The sequence below is a fragment of the Gracilinanus agilis genome, chromosome 5 (assembly GCF_016433145.1).
Source record: "Gracilinanus agilis isolate LMUSP501 chromosome 5, AgileGrace, whole genome shotgun sequence".
Lineage (NCBI taxonomy): Eukaryota > Metazoa > Chordata > Mammalia > Didelphimorphia > Didelphidae > Gracilinanus > Gracilinanus agilis.
In genome coordinates this window covers 51,085,681-51,099,980 of record NC_058134.1, presented here as the reverse complement: position 1 = coordinate 51,099,980, position 14,300 = coordinate 51,085,681, and positions in this window count along the sequence as shown.

Sequence of the window (14,300 nt, the reverse complement as noted above, 5' to 3'; positions counted from 1 at the left end):
CAACATATTAAATGTTATATATAATATATAAATAATAAATTGTTAAAATTATTTTTGATAAAATATGATTGACAAATACTAAATTATTGCTAATGCACAGCTTTATATTATAAATTATATATTATGGTATATAAAATATATCATAATATAATATATGTTATATATAATACAATGTATTATGTGTTATACATAATATATAACTAATAAATAAATTACTAGAATTATATTATAATAAATATTATTGATAAATATATAATAAATTATTGCTGATATTCTTTTCATATGAGCCTTGCCATGTGAGGTTAGGAATGAGACTTGGGACCACTCTTATAAAGAACTTAGAATAAGGACAATTTCTCTATTTATACATATGGATTCTCTGCCTGGCAGTTGTTTTCTAGGGGATCCCTATTATATATATATATATATATATACATATATATATATATCAGAGACAGGCTTTGTTCATTTTTAATATACTGAGGATACCTCTTTCCCAGGTAAGACCACAGGAGAATTAACTTAGAGGAATTGAAAGTAACCTTGGAGATCATCTCTCATGTTATAGATGGGGAAACTGAGGCCCATAAAAGGGAAGTGATTTACTTGCCTTTTTCTCTCAGAGAGTTCTTATGAAAAAAGTTAATTTTCCTGACAACCTTAAATTAGGTATTATTATTCTTCTTTTTTTCCCTCAAGTAAACCTAGAAATTTTCGTTAAGTGAATGGTCAAGAAAATAAAATCAGATCTAAACCCCAGGTCAGTATTCTTTCCATATAGACCAACATGGGCCATGTTTTCCTTCATCATTGTCTCTTTGGTATTCAATAATGACGAAGGACTGAATGAAGCCACCACCAGTGCCTGTTTCCTAAAGACATTCATTGTGCTTGTACAGAGTCAATACCTATTTGTAGATCATAAATCCATCAAATTAAAGACAACATGGAATTCTGTGTTTTACTGGGATCTGCCCCCCATATGTCCGTCTTCCTTACGCTCTCTTTGAATGGAACACAGTCAAATCTATTGTACAGCTTTCCGGCGTGATAGTGCTTTGATAGACACCGAGTGACCTAATATACACACTCCAGTGTACTCTAATCTGTGGTCTCCCAGCTCCCACTCGGCAGGAATCCTGAGATGTTGATGGAACCCCATGATTTAGCAGAGCAGCTGGTGTGCCCTCCGACCCCTCACAATGGTTCTGACAGCTGCTTGCCATGTGCAGCAGGAACCTCACAGGCTGAAATCCCAGTTGGAAAGTGGAGGTTTGGGGAATAACAGGGAAGTCTGAGCTTGCTACTACTTTTAAAATAAACATTTTTTTTCAATGCAGAGTTTTCCATAGAGAAACTCTATTGAAGAGAAACCTTTCAGTCCAATGTCTGAAATAAGCATAAATGGATAAAAATGCCTTCTTCCTTTAGGAAGTAGAATAAAAACAGTGATGATGATGAAGAAGAAGAAGAAGAAGAAGAAGATAGGGGCAAGCAAGGTGCCTCAGTGTTAGAGACCCAGGTGGAAATGGAAGTTCCTGGGTTCAAATCTATCCAAAGATACTTCCTAGCTGTGTGAGACTGGNGAAGAAGAAGAAGAAGAAGAAGAAGAAGAAGAAGAAGAAGAAGAAGAAGAAGAAGAAGAAGAAGAAGAAGAAGAAGAAGAAGAAGAAGAAGAAGAAGAAGAAGAAGAAGAAGAAGAAGAAGAAGAAGAAGAAGAAGAAGAAGATGATGATGATGATGATGATGATGATGATGATGAAATAATCCTCCTAGCATTCACACCAATTTGATTTTCCTGTTCCTTATATAGATTTAACTTATTTCTCAATGCCCAGGATTTTTTACTTGGGAGGGAAAAAAAACCACACCAAGCTTAATCGGTGTAGTGTTCTAGCAATTCCTTGGCTGGCTACAAAACTCTGTTTCTATTTCAAAATTTAATCCACGCTTCCTTTCCTCTTTTATCAGACTTTCCTCCAGGTAGAGAAGAATGGAAGGAAGCATTTAAGTCATAACCATATCCCAAATATAAAGTTGGCTTAAAAAAAATCCCTATTATAGACCCAAATGCCGGGCTGCATTGTGCTTAGAATTCATTCTCTGAACATCGAGTTCCCGGAGTTATCATTGCTAATGTTTTCCTGCTGAGCTGCCATCATCTTTTGTCTAGCTGTCATGGTATTAAATTGATAGACCTTCCACATTTGGATAGAGGTCATTTTTCTCTTGCCTTCTCACATCGCTTACACCGAGCAGGTTAACTGCTTGAGGGCTTTTATCTTGATAAATGTTTCACCACCACTTTTGCTCTGCCATGACATGAGCTATTCCTTAGAGGTCAAATACAGTGGGATTAGGGATGCTATATTAATGATATTTCCTGTGTTATCTGCTGCTCAAATGCAGATACTATGAATTGCTGAAATTAATGAGGAATAGACTATCATTTCCCAGAAATCTGGGCTTTTTTCCTGTCTTTATAAAGCTTATTATTATTATTATTATTATTATTATTTTGAGCCATTTCCTTCTATCTTAGTATCATCTCTTAGAAAAGCAAGAGCTAGGCAATTGTGATTAAGTGACTTGCCTAGGGTCATATAACTAGGAAGAGTCTGAAGCCAGATTTGAACCCAGGTTCTACTGACACCTGGCCTGGCACTCTCTCCACTGTTCTACCTGGCTGCCCCCAAAGCTTATTATTATTATTCCAGTATTATAAAGTGTGTCATGATAGAATCCAAAAAATATTTGATAGAAGCAAATATAGATAGATAGATAGATAGATAGATAGATAGATAGATAGATACAATCAGATACATTTTGCAAATGGCCATAAAAATCTCAAAAGCCATCTTTGGTATCCTTTTAGAAAAAAAGGAATTTTTTTCTTTTAAGAAATGCTTGAAGGGGCAAATAGGTGGCTCAATAGATTGAGAACCAGACCTAGAGATGGGAGGTCCAGGATTCGAATCCAAAGCAAGTCACTTAATGTCAATTGTTTATCTTTTACCGCTCTTCCACCTTGGAATCAATACACCATATTGATTCAAAGATGAAAAGTAAGAGTTGAAAAAAAATGCTTGAAAAGATTGACTGACTAGTCATTTTCTTCTATTTCCATTACCTGTCAGGCCTCTCCAGAAGAGAAGTTATATACCAAAGATCAAACAATCTTAGTTGTCTCCACTGTCTAAGACACTTAGAATCCAAAAGAAGTTTTTAAAAATCCAGGAAGTGACAACCAGAGTTCACACAGTACCCCTACCCCACCTTCCACACTACCAGCAGCAAAGCTGTACTAGGAGATCCAAGGATGTGACAAATGCTTACATCAAAACCCACTCTTGCACCCCCAGACTCCCTTCCCTTTCCAGTGCCATGGAGACCCTCACATCTCAATAACCCCCTTGGCAGTATCTCTTCAGGAGCAAAAGCTTATTGGGGGCAGCAACCCATTAGCACTGGTGCTGCAAAGCTCTGAACTGCCACTAACAGAGAAAACAGGCACTTTTTTCCAAATCCAGCCTCAAAAATATAAAGGGATTGTAGTCCCTTCCCAGTTTCATTCCACCCTGCTAATGCCTTCCCTCTAAGATACTACTTTACATTTACCCCATATACATCTTGGATGTACAGGTTTTTGCATTCTATCTCCTCCAGTAGAATGCAAATTTATTGAGGGCAGGGAATGTGTTTTCCCCTTTTATATCTACATAGTATAGAACAATCCCTTATTAAATGCTTTTTTTAATTGACTGATTACCAATAAGATTATGGACCCACTATTTATTCTCCCATTTACTCAGCTCCTCTAGAAAATGTAAGGAGATGACCAGTGAGGTCCTTTCTAGCACTAAACCTATAATTCTATGACAATACACTGGCTTCCATTTTTAAAATATAAGACCTCGATCGTACCTGAAGATCTCACCTATTATTTGGGCTAAAGAAGACAATACAGAGTCTTAAGGAACTCTTCAAAAAAGACAAGTTAAAGGAAATGGAATGTAGTCGTTCTATTAAAAAGTATACTTTTTTTTTATACTCTATGTGAGACATATGGACAGAGTATTAGAATTGAAATGGGATCTCAGAAGCCATTTAATGCATCCTATGCAAAAACAGGACTCCTGACTATAACTTTCCTGGAAATTTATCATCCAACCTCTACTTTATGACCTCAAATGAAGAAGGACCCACTACCTCCAAAAGTAACCCTCTCACTTCTGTCAAGCCTAAATCTTCCTCTGATTTTGGCTTTAATTGCATGGTTAGATAAATGACCATCACTGTAATTTGGGGGAAGAAACAATCATTAAGAGATGGTATAATCAGGGAAGGCTTCGAGGAAGACCTGGGACTTGAACTGGGCTTTGAAGGGAGTTTAGGGAGTTTAGAACTCTCTTCAAAAAAGGAGCCCAATGCACTCCAGCTGAGGATTTAGTTGTTGTTCGGTCATTTCAGTCATATCCAACTCTTCATGACCCCAACTGAGGTTTTCTTGAGGAAGATATTGGAATGGTTTGCCATTTCCTTCTCCAATTCATTCTACAGATGAAGAAACTGAAGAGTTTCCCTGATTCCCAGCTCAACACTCTATCCAGGGTGCTACTGAGCTGCTCTGAGGATTTAGTGGGTGGAGGTAAAGGTGTAGAAAAATATTAGGCTTATATAACATTTGAGACTTTGAAAGTCAAACTATGGAGTTTAGACTTTTTATATTTTACATTTATATTTGTTATTATATTTTATAAAGCACTGTGGATGGTTTTGATTAGGAAAAGTGAGAACTCAGCCTTAGAAACCTCAAAAATATGGAATTCATACCTTAGTCCTTCTCACTCCCTCAGTCCACTTGTATCCCATAACTGTGCCACTAGGGTAGCTAGGTGGTTCAGTGAATAGATCTCTGAGCCCAGAGTGAGAAAGTTTCCTCTTCCTGAGTTCAAATCTAGCCTCAGATACTTGCTAGCTGTATGACCTTGGGCAAGTCACAAGCCTATTTTCCTCAATTTCTTCACCTATAAACTGAGCCAGAGAAATAAATGGCAAACCATTCTAGCATTTTTGTCAAGAAAACCCTAAATAGGGTCATGAAGAGTTGGATACAACTGAAAATGAATGGACAAAGTGACAACAAACCCAAGACTTGCCCTTGGCCCAGTTTAAATTTTTATTTCTTATTTTTATTTTCTCTTTTAAAAAAAAAACTTTAAAAAAATTTTAAACCCACAGGGTATACCAGATCCTTTTCATTTTTATTTTCTCTCATTTAAAAAATTAAAATAAATAAAATAAAACCATGGGGGATAGCAGGTCTTTTTTATTTTTATTTTCACTGGTTTAAAAAAATGGAAAAAAAAACTAAAAAAAAAAAACCACCATGAGTTATACTAGGTTCTTTTTATTTTTATTTTTCCTTGATTAAAATAATGAAAAACTTTTTAAAAATGAGTTATACTAGGTCCTTTTTATTTTTATTTTCTCTGGTTTAAAAAAATGAAAATCTTAAAAAAAAAAAAAAAAAGAACATTAGCTAGAAAGTCATTTAATCACTAGAGTGGATTACCAAAGGAATACATAAAACCAACTTTCTCAAAGACCTCTAAAAATGAGGCATGCCCTGCTCTTCTGAGAGTAAACTGGGTATATTATAACTACTGGGCAGGAAGTTCTTTAGGTATGCCCTGGCTACTCATCCGCCCTGCTCCTAGTTCTATTTTCTATTGACTGTAGAATAAATCTGGTTCTTGAAAAGAAATAACAGCTGCCATGGAAACTGGGAAGAAATGAGAATAAAAGCCTGGTATTAGGTATGAAGTTTTTGATGTGTGATATGAATTTATTGAAGACTTGGGCCATTGTTTCCATGACCAATAGAAATGTCTGATTGGTGTCTAGTTATGGTCATTTCCTCTGTTACCTTGCCATTTCCTCTCATCTCTAATATCTCTCTTTTTTTTTCTATTCAGAGCCTTACCAAACCTAAATTCACATTGAGAGAGTAATCAGAGGGCCAGTAATTAACTGTTTTCATTTTTCATAACTTTTAGACTAGATCATACTGCTTTGAAAAAAGTTCAGGAATAAATTGTGCCCTCAAAGGGGAAAGCATGGGCTCTCATTACTTGAGCAGAATCTGGGCTTTCCTAGATACAGAGGTTTACATCTAACAAGTAAACACCAGCTTTGAGATTCACACTGCAAAGCTAGATGCTCTGCTAACTTCTAAGAGGATTTAATCAAGCTACAGGATATATGATTCAAAGCAAAAAAATGTAATTAAGAAAAATCCCTTTTCAGTAAGGAAGGAGCAGATTGTTTCCATTAATTTTATGAGGAATTTTGTTTTCATTGGCTAAAGCTTAACCCTGTGAGGGGAGAAGGGTTTAATGGAATAACTCAGAGTTTTATGTCACAAATAATGAGCATTCTACTAACATCCCAACCAGATTGGCTCTATGTAACTTAATAATACATAAAGATGTTTTAAAAATGCCCCCAATGGATTTGTGGTCTCATTACTGTAGCTATTTCCTACAAGCAAAAAGCTGTTAAGAATCTAAGGCAAGATTTGAACCCAGATCTTCCAGATACCATGTCCAATATAAAGAATGTCATTTAAAAAAACCCAACTGACAGTATAACTGGGGGGGGGGGGGGAGATAGTCCAGCCCTATAGAGAGAGCAGGGAATGATCAGTGGATAGCTCACTAGTATTCATATAGCCAGGCAGCTAAGTAGTGGAGTACTGGACCTGAAGTTAGTAAGATCTGAGTTCAAATTTGGCTTCAGATACTTATTAGCTTTATGATCCTGGGCAAGTCTGGCTTCCTTAGTTTTCTCATCTCTACTTTAGAGATGGGGATAATGGCCCCAACACAGAAATAAAAATGGAATGCAGAATTGAGATAAATCTCTGGGTATTTCTACTACCTGAGTTATCCAGGTATCCTGCTTACACCTGCTTACAGTTTCCTTAACACAAATTCTAATCTATACTCATTATCTCATGTTCAAATACACTCCTCTTTCCAATCTACCAGTCACTGACGCCATCATTCTTTCTGTTAACCCATCTCATGTCTTCAAATTCACATTTGATTCAACTCTGTCCTCAGTCCCCAAACCTGTTGCTTTTTTTTTCTTTAAAATGTCTCTCAGGTTTATTTCATCTCTATTCCCTTTGCTTTCACCTAATCCAGACCCTCAGAATCATATTCCCATGGTATAATAACAGCCTACTAATGGACCTTTGGGACTTTAGACTCCCTCCCCACCAATCTAATCCATTGTATACAATAACACCAATAAGTGTTTTTAAGTATCCTTAAACAATGACCATGTTCATGAATAATCAATCTAAGCATTTATTAAGTGCCTACTAGGGGCCAAGTCCTTTGCTAAGTGCTGAAGAAACAAAAAGAGACACAAGACCTCAAGGCTCCTAGAATCAAGGAGAGGAAAACGATATATACAAACAAATATACACAGAGCCAGCTATATACAGGATAAAACAGAAAATAACAGATGGAAGGCACAGGAATTAAGAGGAGCTGGGGGAGACTCCCTGTAGAAGATTGGGATTTTGGTTGGGATTAAAGGAAACCAAGGAGGTCAGTAGGCAGAAGAGATGAGGAGAGATTCCAGATAAGGGGGACAGCCAAAGAAAGTGCTCAGAGCAAAGAGATGGAGTGTCTTGTTTCTTGGAACAGTCAAGAGGCATATCACATTGAGGTTGGAATATTGAAGCCTTCACTTCAAATCCTGCCTCTGAACCTCACTAGTATAATTATGGAGGAGAGCCATTTTCCTAATTTCTAAACCAAGGATAATATTACCTAAAATACCTATTTCACAGGCTTATTGTGAGGTTCTACAGAAGAAGAAGGAGGAGGAAAAGGTGGAGATGGAGGGGAGGTGAAGGAGGAAAAAGAGGAGGAGGAAGCGGAGGAGGGGAAGAGGAGAAGGAGGGGTGGAGGAGGAAAGGGGGAGGGGAAGAAGAGGAGGAGGAGGGGAGGAGAAGGAGGTAGAGGAGGAGGAGAAGAAGGAGAAGAAGAATACAGGGCATCCCAAAATTCTCAGTGTAGATTTAAGCTTCTTAGTTTAGTATAAAGGGAAATCCTTCCCTTAGTGCACTTTGCAATCTTAGAAGCGTTAGAGTTTTGGACCAACCCTGTGATTTCATCAATGTAGGGAACTCCCAATAGAAAGCTACCTCTATCAATATAGACCAGCACTTGCTCTGCAACAAAGAGACTTGCTTGGGACCCTGAAAGGTTATATAAATTGCTTGACTCAGATCTTTTTTTTAAGCTTTTTTACATGTTGATACAATTTTTAATCATCGTTTCCTGATATTTTGCAATCCATGTTCTCTGCCATCCTTCCCCCATCCCCAAGGTGGCAGATGATATGATTGATTGTACATGTGTTATCATGCAATACATATTTCCATGTTTGTCATGCTGTGAAAGAAGACACATATCTCTTACAGTAGAGAAAAATTTGTGCAGGAAATAAAGTGAAGAATGGTATACTGTAAACTGCAATCAGACTCTATCTGTTCCTTCTATGGCAGTGGATAGCCCTTTTCATAATGAACCCCTAGGAGTTGTCCTGATTGCATTGCTGATAATAATGAAATCATTCACAGTTGATCATCATATGTTATTGTTACAGTGAACAAAGTTCATTTTCCTGGTTCTGCTCACTTCACTTTGCATCACATCATATAAGTCTTTCCAGGTCTTTTTGTAATCATCCTGTTCATCATTTCTTATGGCACAACAGTATATCCCATTACAATTATATACTACAACTTGTCCAGCCATTCTGTCTGAGCCAGATCTTGACTCCTCTATCTCTCTACTATACCAAGCTTAGATTTATAAGCAAATCATTTCAATTGGAGATTCCATTTTTTATAAAGTAGAAGGTTGCCTTGAAATTGTAGGAAATGGGCAAGTTCATCATGATTTCAGTACTGATCCTGATACCCACAGATGTCAGATTTCTTCAGTTTTGTAACTCTTATATTGGTCTCTATAGGGCATATGTGTTTTTTACTAGTTACTGTTTGAATCCAGCTGAAATTTTTTTATGTAACCTTCAGAATTTCTTTCTTTCCTCTTCATCAATTCCATTAATGTTAATGGTCTTAACAGATTATGTTGTCACTTTAAAATATCATCAACCACATGGTTTAGATAAATATTTTAAATTATGAAAACTTCTTATTTCCTCCTTCCTTCTCATGATTTCAGTCAGATTTATGGAAGTTTTGCAAAGCTTCAAACTGTGATCAGCTAAATCTAATACCAATTAAATACATAGATGCTAATTAAATATAAATTTTTATTGCGATTCCATCATGTAGTTATAGGACCACAGTAGTGGTTAATCTGGCTTACTTTGATGTATTTGTGATTACATCCATGGGGCTATCTCCTCTGCTGATACAGATTTACAAACCCATCATGGCTTCTCATCTTGGGCAGTTTTCCATGTGTCCTCATAAATTAAGGAGCCCACAGCAACATACTGGAACTGTTTATCCTTTCCCTAATTATTTTGACTTTCTGGTGAGTACCCACCAAACACCCAGGGAGTCCATCTGTCATCTCTCATTCTTACTCTATCACAAGACTTACTTTTTTTTCTGCCCCTTTCCACTTCATTGATATTAGGTTGAAACCTATTGATGCCCACTAATTTCTTTCCTTTGCCTTTTGGATTTCTTGTAATTTTGATTCTTCCAGGAGCACCATGCCAGGAGACAGCATGAAAAAGGAGGAAAAAATGCTAGATTTATATTCAGAAGACCTCATTTCAAAGTCCAGCTCTAACATTTCCTATCAGTGTCATTTTGGGCAAGAAGTTACATCATCTGTCATATAAGGGGATTTAACCATCTGGCTTCTAAAGTGCCTTTCAGTTCTAAATCTATGATCCAATGATTCTTAGCTTTAGTCCTTCAAAAGTAATATGGGAATTTTTGTTGAATTGTTTTCATTCATGTCTGACTCTTCCTGACCCCATTTGTTGTTTTGTCGATGAAGATACTGGAATGGTTTACCATTTCCTTCTCCAGCTCATTTTATAGATGAGATAAATGAGGCAAACAGGATTAAAGGACTTGTCAGGGGTCACACAGCTAGAAAATATCTAAGGCTGGATTTGAACCCATGAAAATGAGTCTTCCTGACCCCTTGTCTAGTATGCTATCCACTTTACCACCTACCTGCCAGCAGAAGAATATTGCTGTTTAATTGATGGACTTTTTGAAGCATCATGCCGTTTTATATGGTTGAAAGTATTGGGGAGTTTCCCAAATATAAACTAAGCTCATTCTCCAACTCAGTTCCGATTTATCATCTAATGATCACACCTGTCCAAATTGGGCTTATTGATGGATACTCATCTCTGTGAATTGCTCATCCATCTATATGATATAGCCTGGGAAACATGTGTTTTTCAAACACTTTGCTTCTCCTGTGTAGATGGTTAGACTTTTCTCTGTAACATGATGACTTTAGAATGTCCTTGGCTCAGTGCAAAGAATATGATGTCATCTATAGATGAGACCAACTGGAAGTGCTCCCCAAAAATACTTGTTTAACATTACATCAAAATATGTGCAGTCTCTAAGATTATTGGCTTTCCCAGTATTGGACTGTTTTTAAATGGATCTGAATATTTCAAAATTTAAAATGTCAACGAAGGTCTAAGGGGCACTTTTCCCACATCACAAGAAGTTCAGTATGTTCCACGTTTAGATTGCAAGTACGAAGAAAACCCTAATCTTTGGTTTTAGCTGGTGATGTGTTTAATACTTGGAGGAAGAGATGAAAACAAAAACATTGCCACAGAACTAGCAGATCTGGTCAATGCCATCATCAAATTCTTGCTGTTTCCTTTGAGGTCTGAAGAAAACAGGGACAATAGGTCGTATAACCACTAAGTCTCGAGACCACTTTTCCCTGTTTGACTTCGGAACTTCATTCCTTCTCTAATGCATAGAGAGCTGGCCTCAAAGTCAGCAAGCCTGTGAGAAGCAAAATCAATATCCAATATTCTAAGTATTATATTTAATAAGATTTATTAGTAATAACTAACATAGAAAGCTAGAGTTAAAAAGCCAGCTTTCCCAGCCTTGCATGCAGTGGGGGGAAAAAGTGAGAAGTGGAGTTATAGCCAACTATATACAAAACGTGACCATGTAACGTGGTGGAGAGATTAAAAGGAATTCTTGGAAATACTAAAGTAATTCTGGGGGACGTAGTTCAAAGGTACAAAATTTGCACTTATACAAGCCCCAGTAGTGTTCTGCCTCTGACACATACTGGGTAGGTATCCATCATAGTCACCTCACCTCTCAGGTCTCTGAGAAACTTTATAATACTAGAAATTGCAGAGTAGGTGCCAATCTACATTGGGAGAAGTTTCCTTCATGGGGAGAGGGAAGAGATCCCTGATAGCAATGAAATCATAAGTCTACACTCTAGTCTTGTCATTCCTTCAAAATTACTCTGTTTCTTTATATGGCCCTATGTCTTTTGTCAACTTTTATTTTTTTTTTAAAGAAATTATCTCTGAGTGGCTCTAAATGACTTAGATTTCTTGATGATTGAACCCATTTTTCCAGATGCTTCCTCCATACTGAGTTAGCCCAATATCATGGAGATAATATTCCAAATACCTCGTGTTGCCAAAAGACCACATTCACCTCTTTAGGATCCTTCTTCAAAATATGATATTAGCCCACAGCTTTGGGAGTTGGCCCATGCCATTGTAAGTGTGTCTCATTATCAAAAAGCTACTCTTTGGATTGGTCCAGAATCTGCTACTCTATCACATACCTGCTCTGTCTTTCAAAGAACAACTTATCAAATATCTAAAGACAGTTAATGTCCCTCCTCCATCTTCTCTAAGCTAAACACTTAAAGTTCCTTCTACTTTTCCTTTTATGTCCTGATTTCCAGACCACACTATATATACATACTCTTTCTCAATATGGTATCCAGAATTATATGTAACACTATGGCTATTGCCTGACCAACACACTGTACATCAGAATTATCACCATAAGGTGGTTTTTATGTCTAAGTGAGAGAGGAAAGCACTTCGTTAGCCCTAGATGTTTCGATTTTCCACCTTTGTTCTAGATTATATCTCTTTATCCTGGTAGTCGATTTTGCCATCATTTTTTAATATTTTTTAAACATTTATTAATATTTATTTTTTAGAAAAGTTAACATGGTTACATAATTCATGCTCTTACTTTCCCCTTCACCCCCAGAACTCCCCCTTGCCATTTGCCATCATTTTAATAAAGAGTATATTTAGAGGGGGAGGAACATGATCAGCATAGTTGGGTCCTATTTATTTAAATCATGTTTGCTAATTTTTCATTGTTTGTTCTCTTGCATTGAACCCAAAAGCATAACCATTCATGTGAGAGCAAATATCAAAAATTTAAAAATAAAAAAAAATAGTCTCTACCAGGCTGGCCGTGGATTTCCAAACCTATTGAGTCATGAAAGCTGTCCCAGGAGCAATTGAAATGGTAATGGTACTATCCCCTACCTATTGAGAAGTTTAAAATTTAAAGACCATTTTATTTTATTTTATTTGAAATTTTTTGAAATATATTTTTGATTTTTTATATATAAAATATATGTATTTTTTATTTTTATATATAAATATACATTTTATTTTAAATATATATTTATTATATAGATAGGTAAGGAAAATATCATCCCCATTTTACAGATTATGAAACTAAGGCTTCACATATGACTATAGTGATATCCCATTCAGTTCATTCCATTGACTACCCCTTCCTCTGTAGTGTATAGCTATCCTCACCTCTACCTTTGGAAAGATTGAGGAATCAATGTATCTTCTCTGTTTTTGTTTTTTCTGGACATGTGTCTTCCCTTAGAAATGGACTGATTATGCTTTTTTTTTTTTTTGTAAATAAGATCCTATAGGAAGATCCTTGGTTTCACTTTTTATGGGGTGTATATATGTTGGGACACATCTAGAATGAACTGTATTATACAGACTGTTTAGCTCAAGGTGTGAAATAATTGATTTGAGGAGTGTATTCAAACCCTGTCCCTGAAACTCTAGAGGCTGGTAATTAATAAATAAAAGAGTTTCTTCCCTTTCTGTGGCTCATGTCCTTGCTCACTGAGCAAGGTGTCTCATGCTGAGCAGTCGAAACTAAGGATTGTGATGGAAAGAAAAATAAGGCAACTGCTAGAAGTTGATTTTGATTAGCCTTATTTTTTTTTTCATACAAGCCATACTTTGCGTGACAGGCATCATCTTTAGTTATCTTTGGTTAAAATTACATCGCCGTGTGGGTGTTATATTGGGTTAGGTTTTTATTTTTTTTTCCTTTTCTGAAAATACAAGGCAATGTGAATCACTGGGTTTTTTTTCTTTTTCCAACATGATCTAAGTGTGAAAAATCCAAAACTTTGAAGAGGATTGGTGGGGCATCATCTTTGGTGATGGGTGTCTGGAGTGTGAGGTTAATGCCAGCAGACTGGAAAACAAACAAAATAATTCAGACAAGACATGACTGTGTTGCGTGAGTTGGAAGAGGAAATACGTGGTTGCTTACCAAATCAATAGTCTGGGGTGGTTTAGGTGTGGTCCTGCCTGAAAGCAGAGGCAGAGCTCCTATGACCTCTCTCTTCTATTGTTCTCTCATCTTGGAAGGATTTGGTGGGGAAGAGGAATTGTGGATGTAGTGGAGAGAAGGATATGGGAATGATAGAGTACTGATGTGGGCATGCTTAGCTGGATTTAGTTCTGTACTTCAATAATGCTATTCCAGCCTCCTGAAGAGGACCCTAAAAAATTCTGAAGTGTTCTTTTCTCCCGAGAAGTACCATCTGCTGCCAAAATGTGCTTCTCCTCTCCCAGCACAACTGTGCAGTAGGGGATGACCCCAGTTCTTTTCCTTGCAACTAAACTGCTAAGCTGTCCACACTTCTTTCCTTTTCTACTGGGAAAAAGCCAGTTTTCAGTGAGGCAAACATCTTACTCGTGTGACATTGGAGGCTTCCGATGGACATGGCAGAGGGAACCAAAGCTGGAGTCCAGTGACCAGCCCTCCTACTACAGAACATCCCTTGCTAAAAATGATAACAGGAGCGTTATAGCAGAAGCCTGTGTATTGCCCTAAAACAGCTAATTATCTAGGAGCAGAAAAGGAAAATGAAGGTATAGTCAGTAAGTGGTATCACCTTGTTTCTCTTTTGCTTTAAAGCATACAT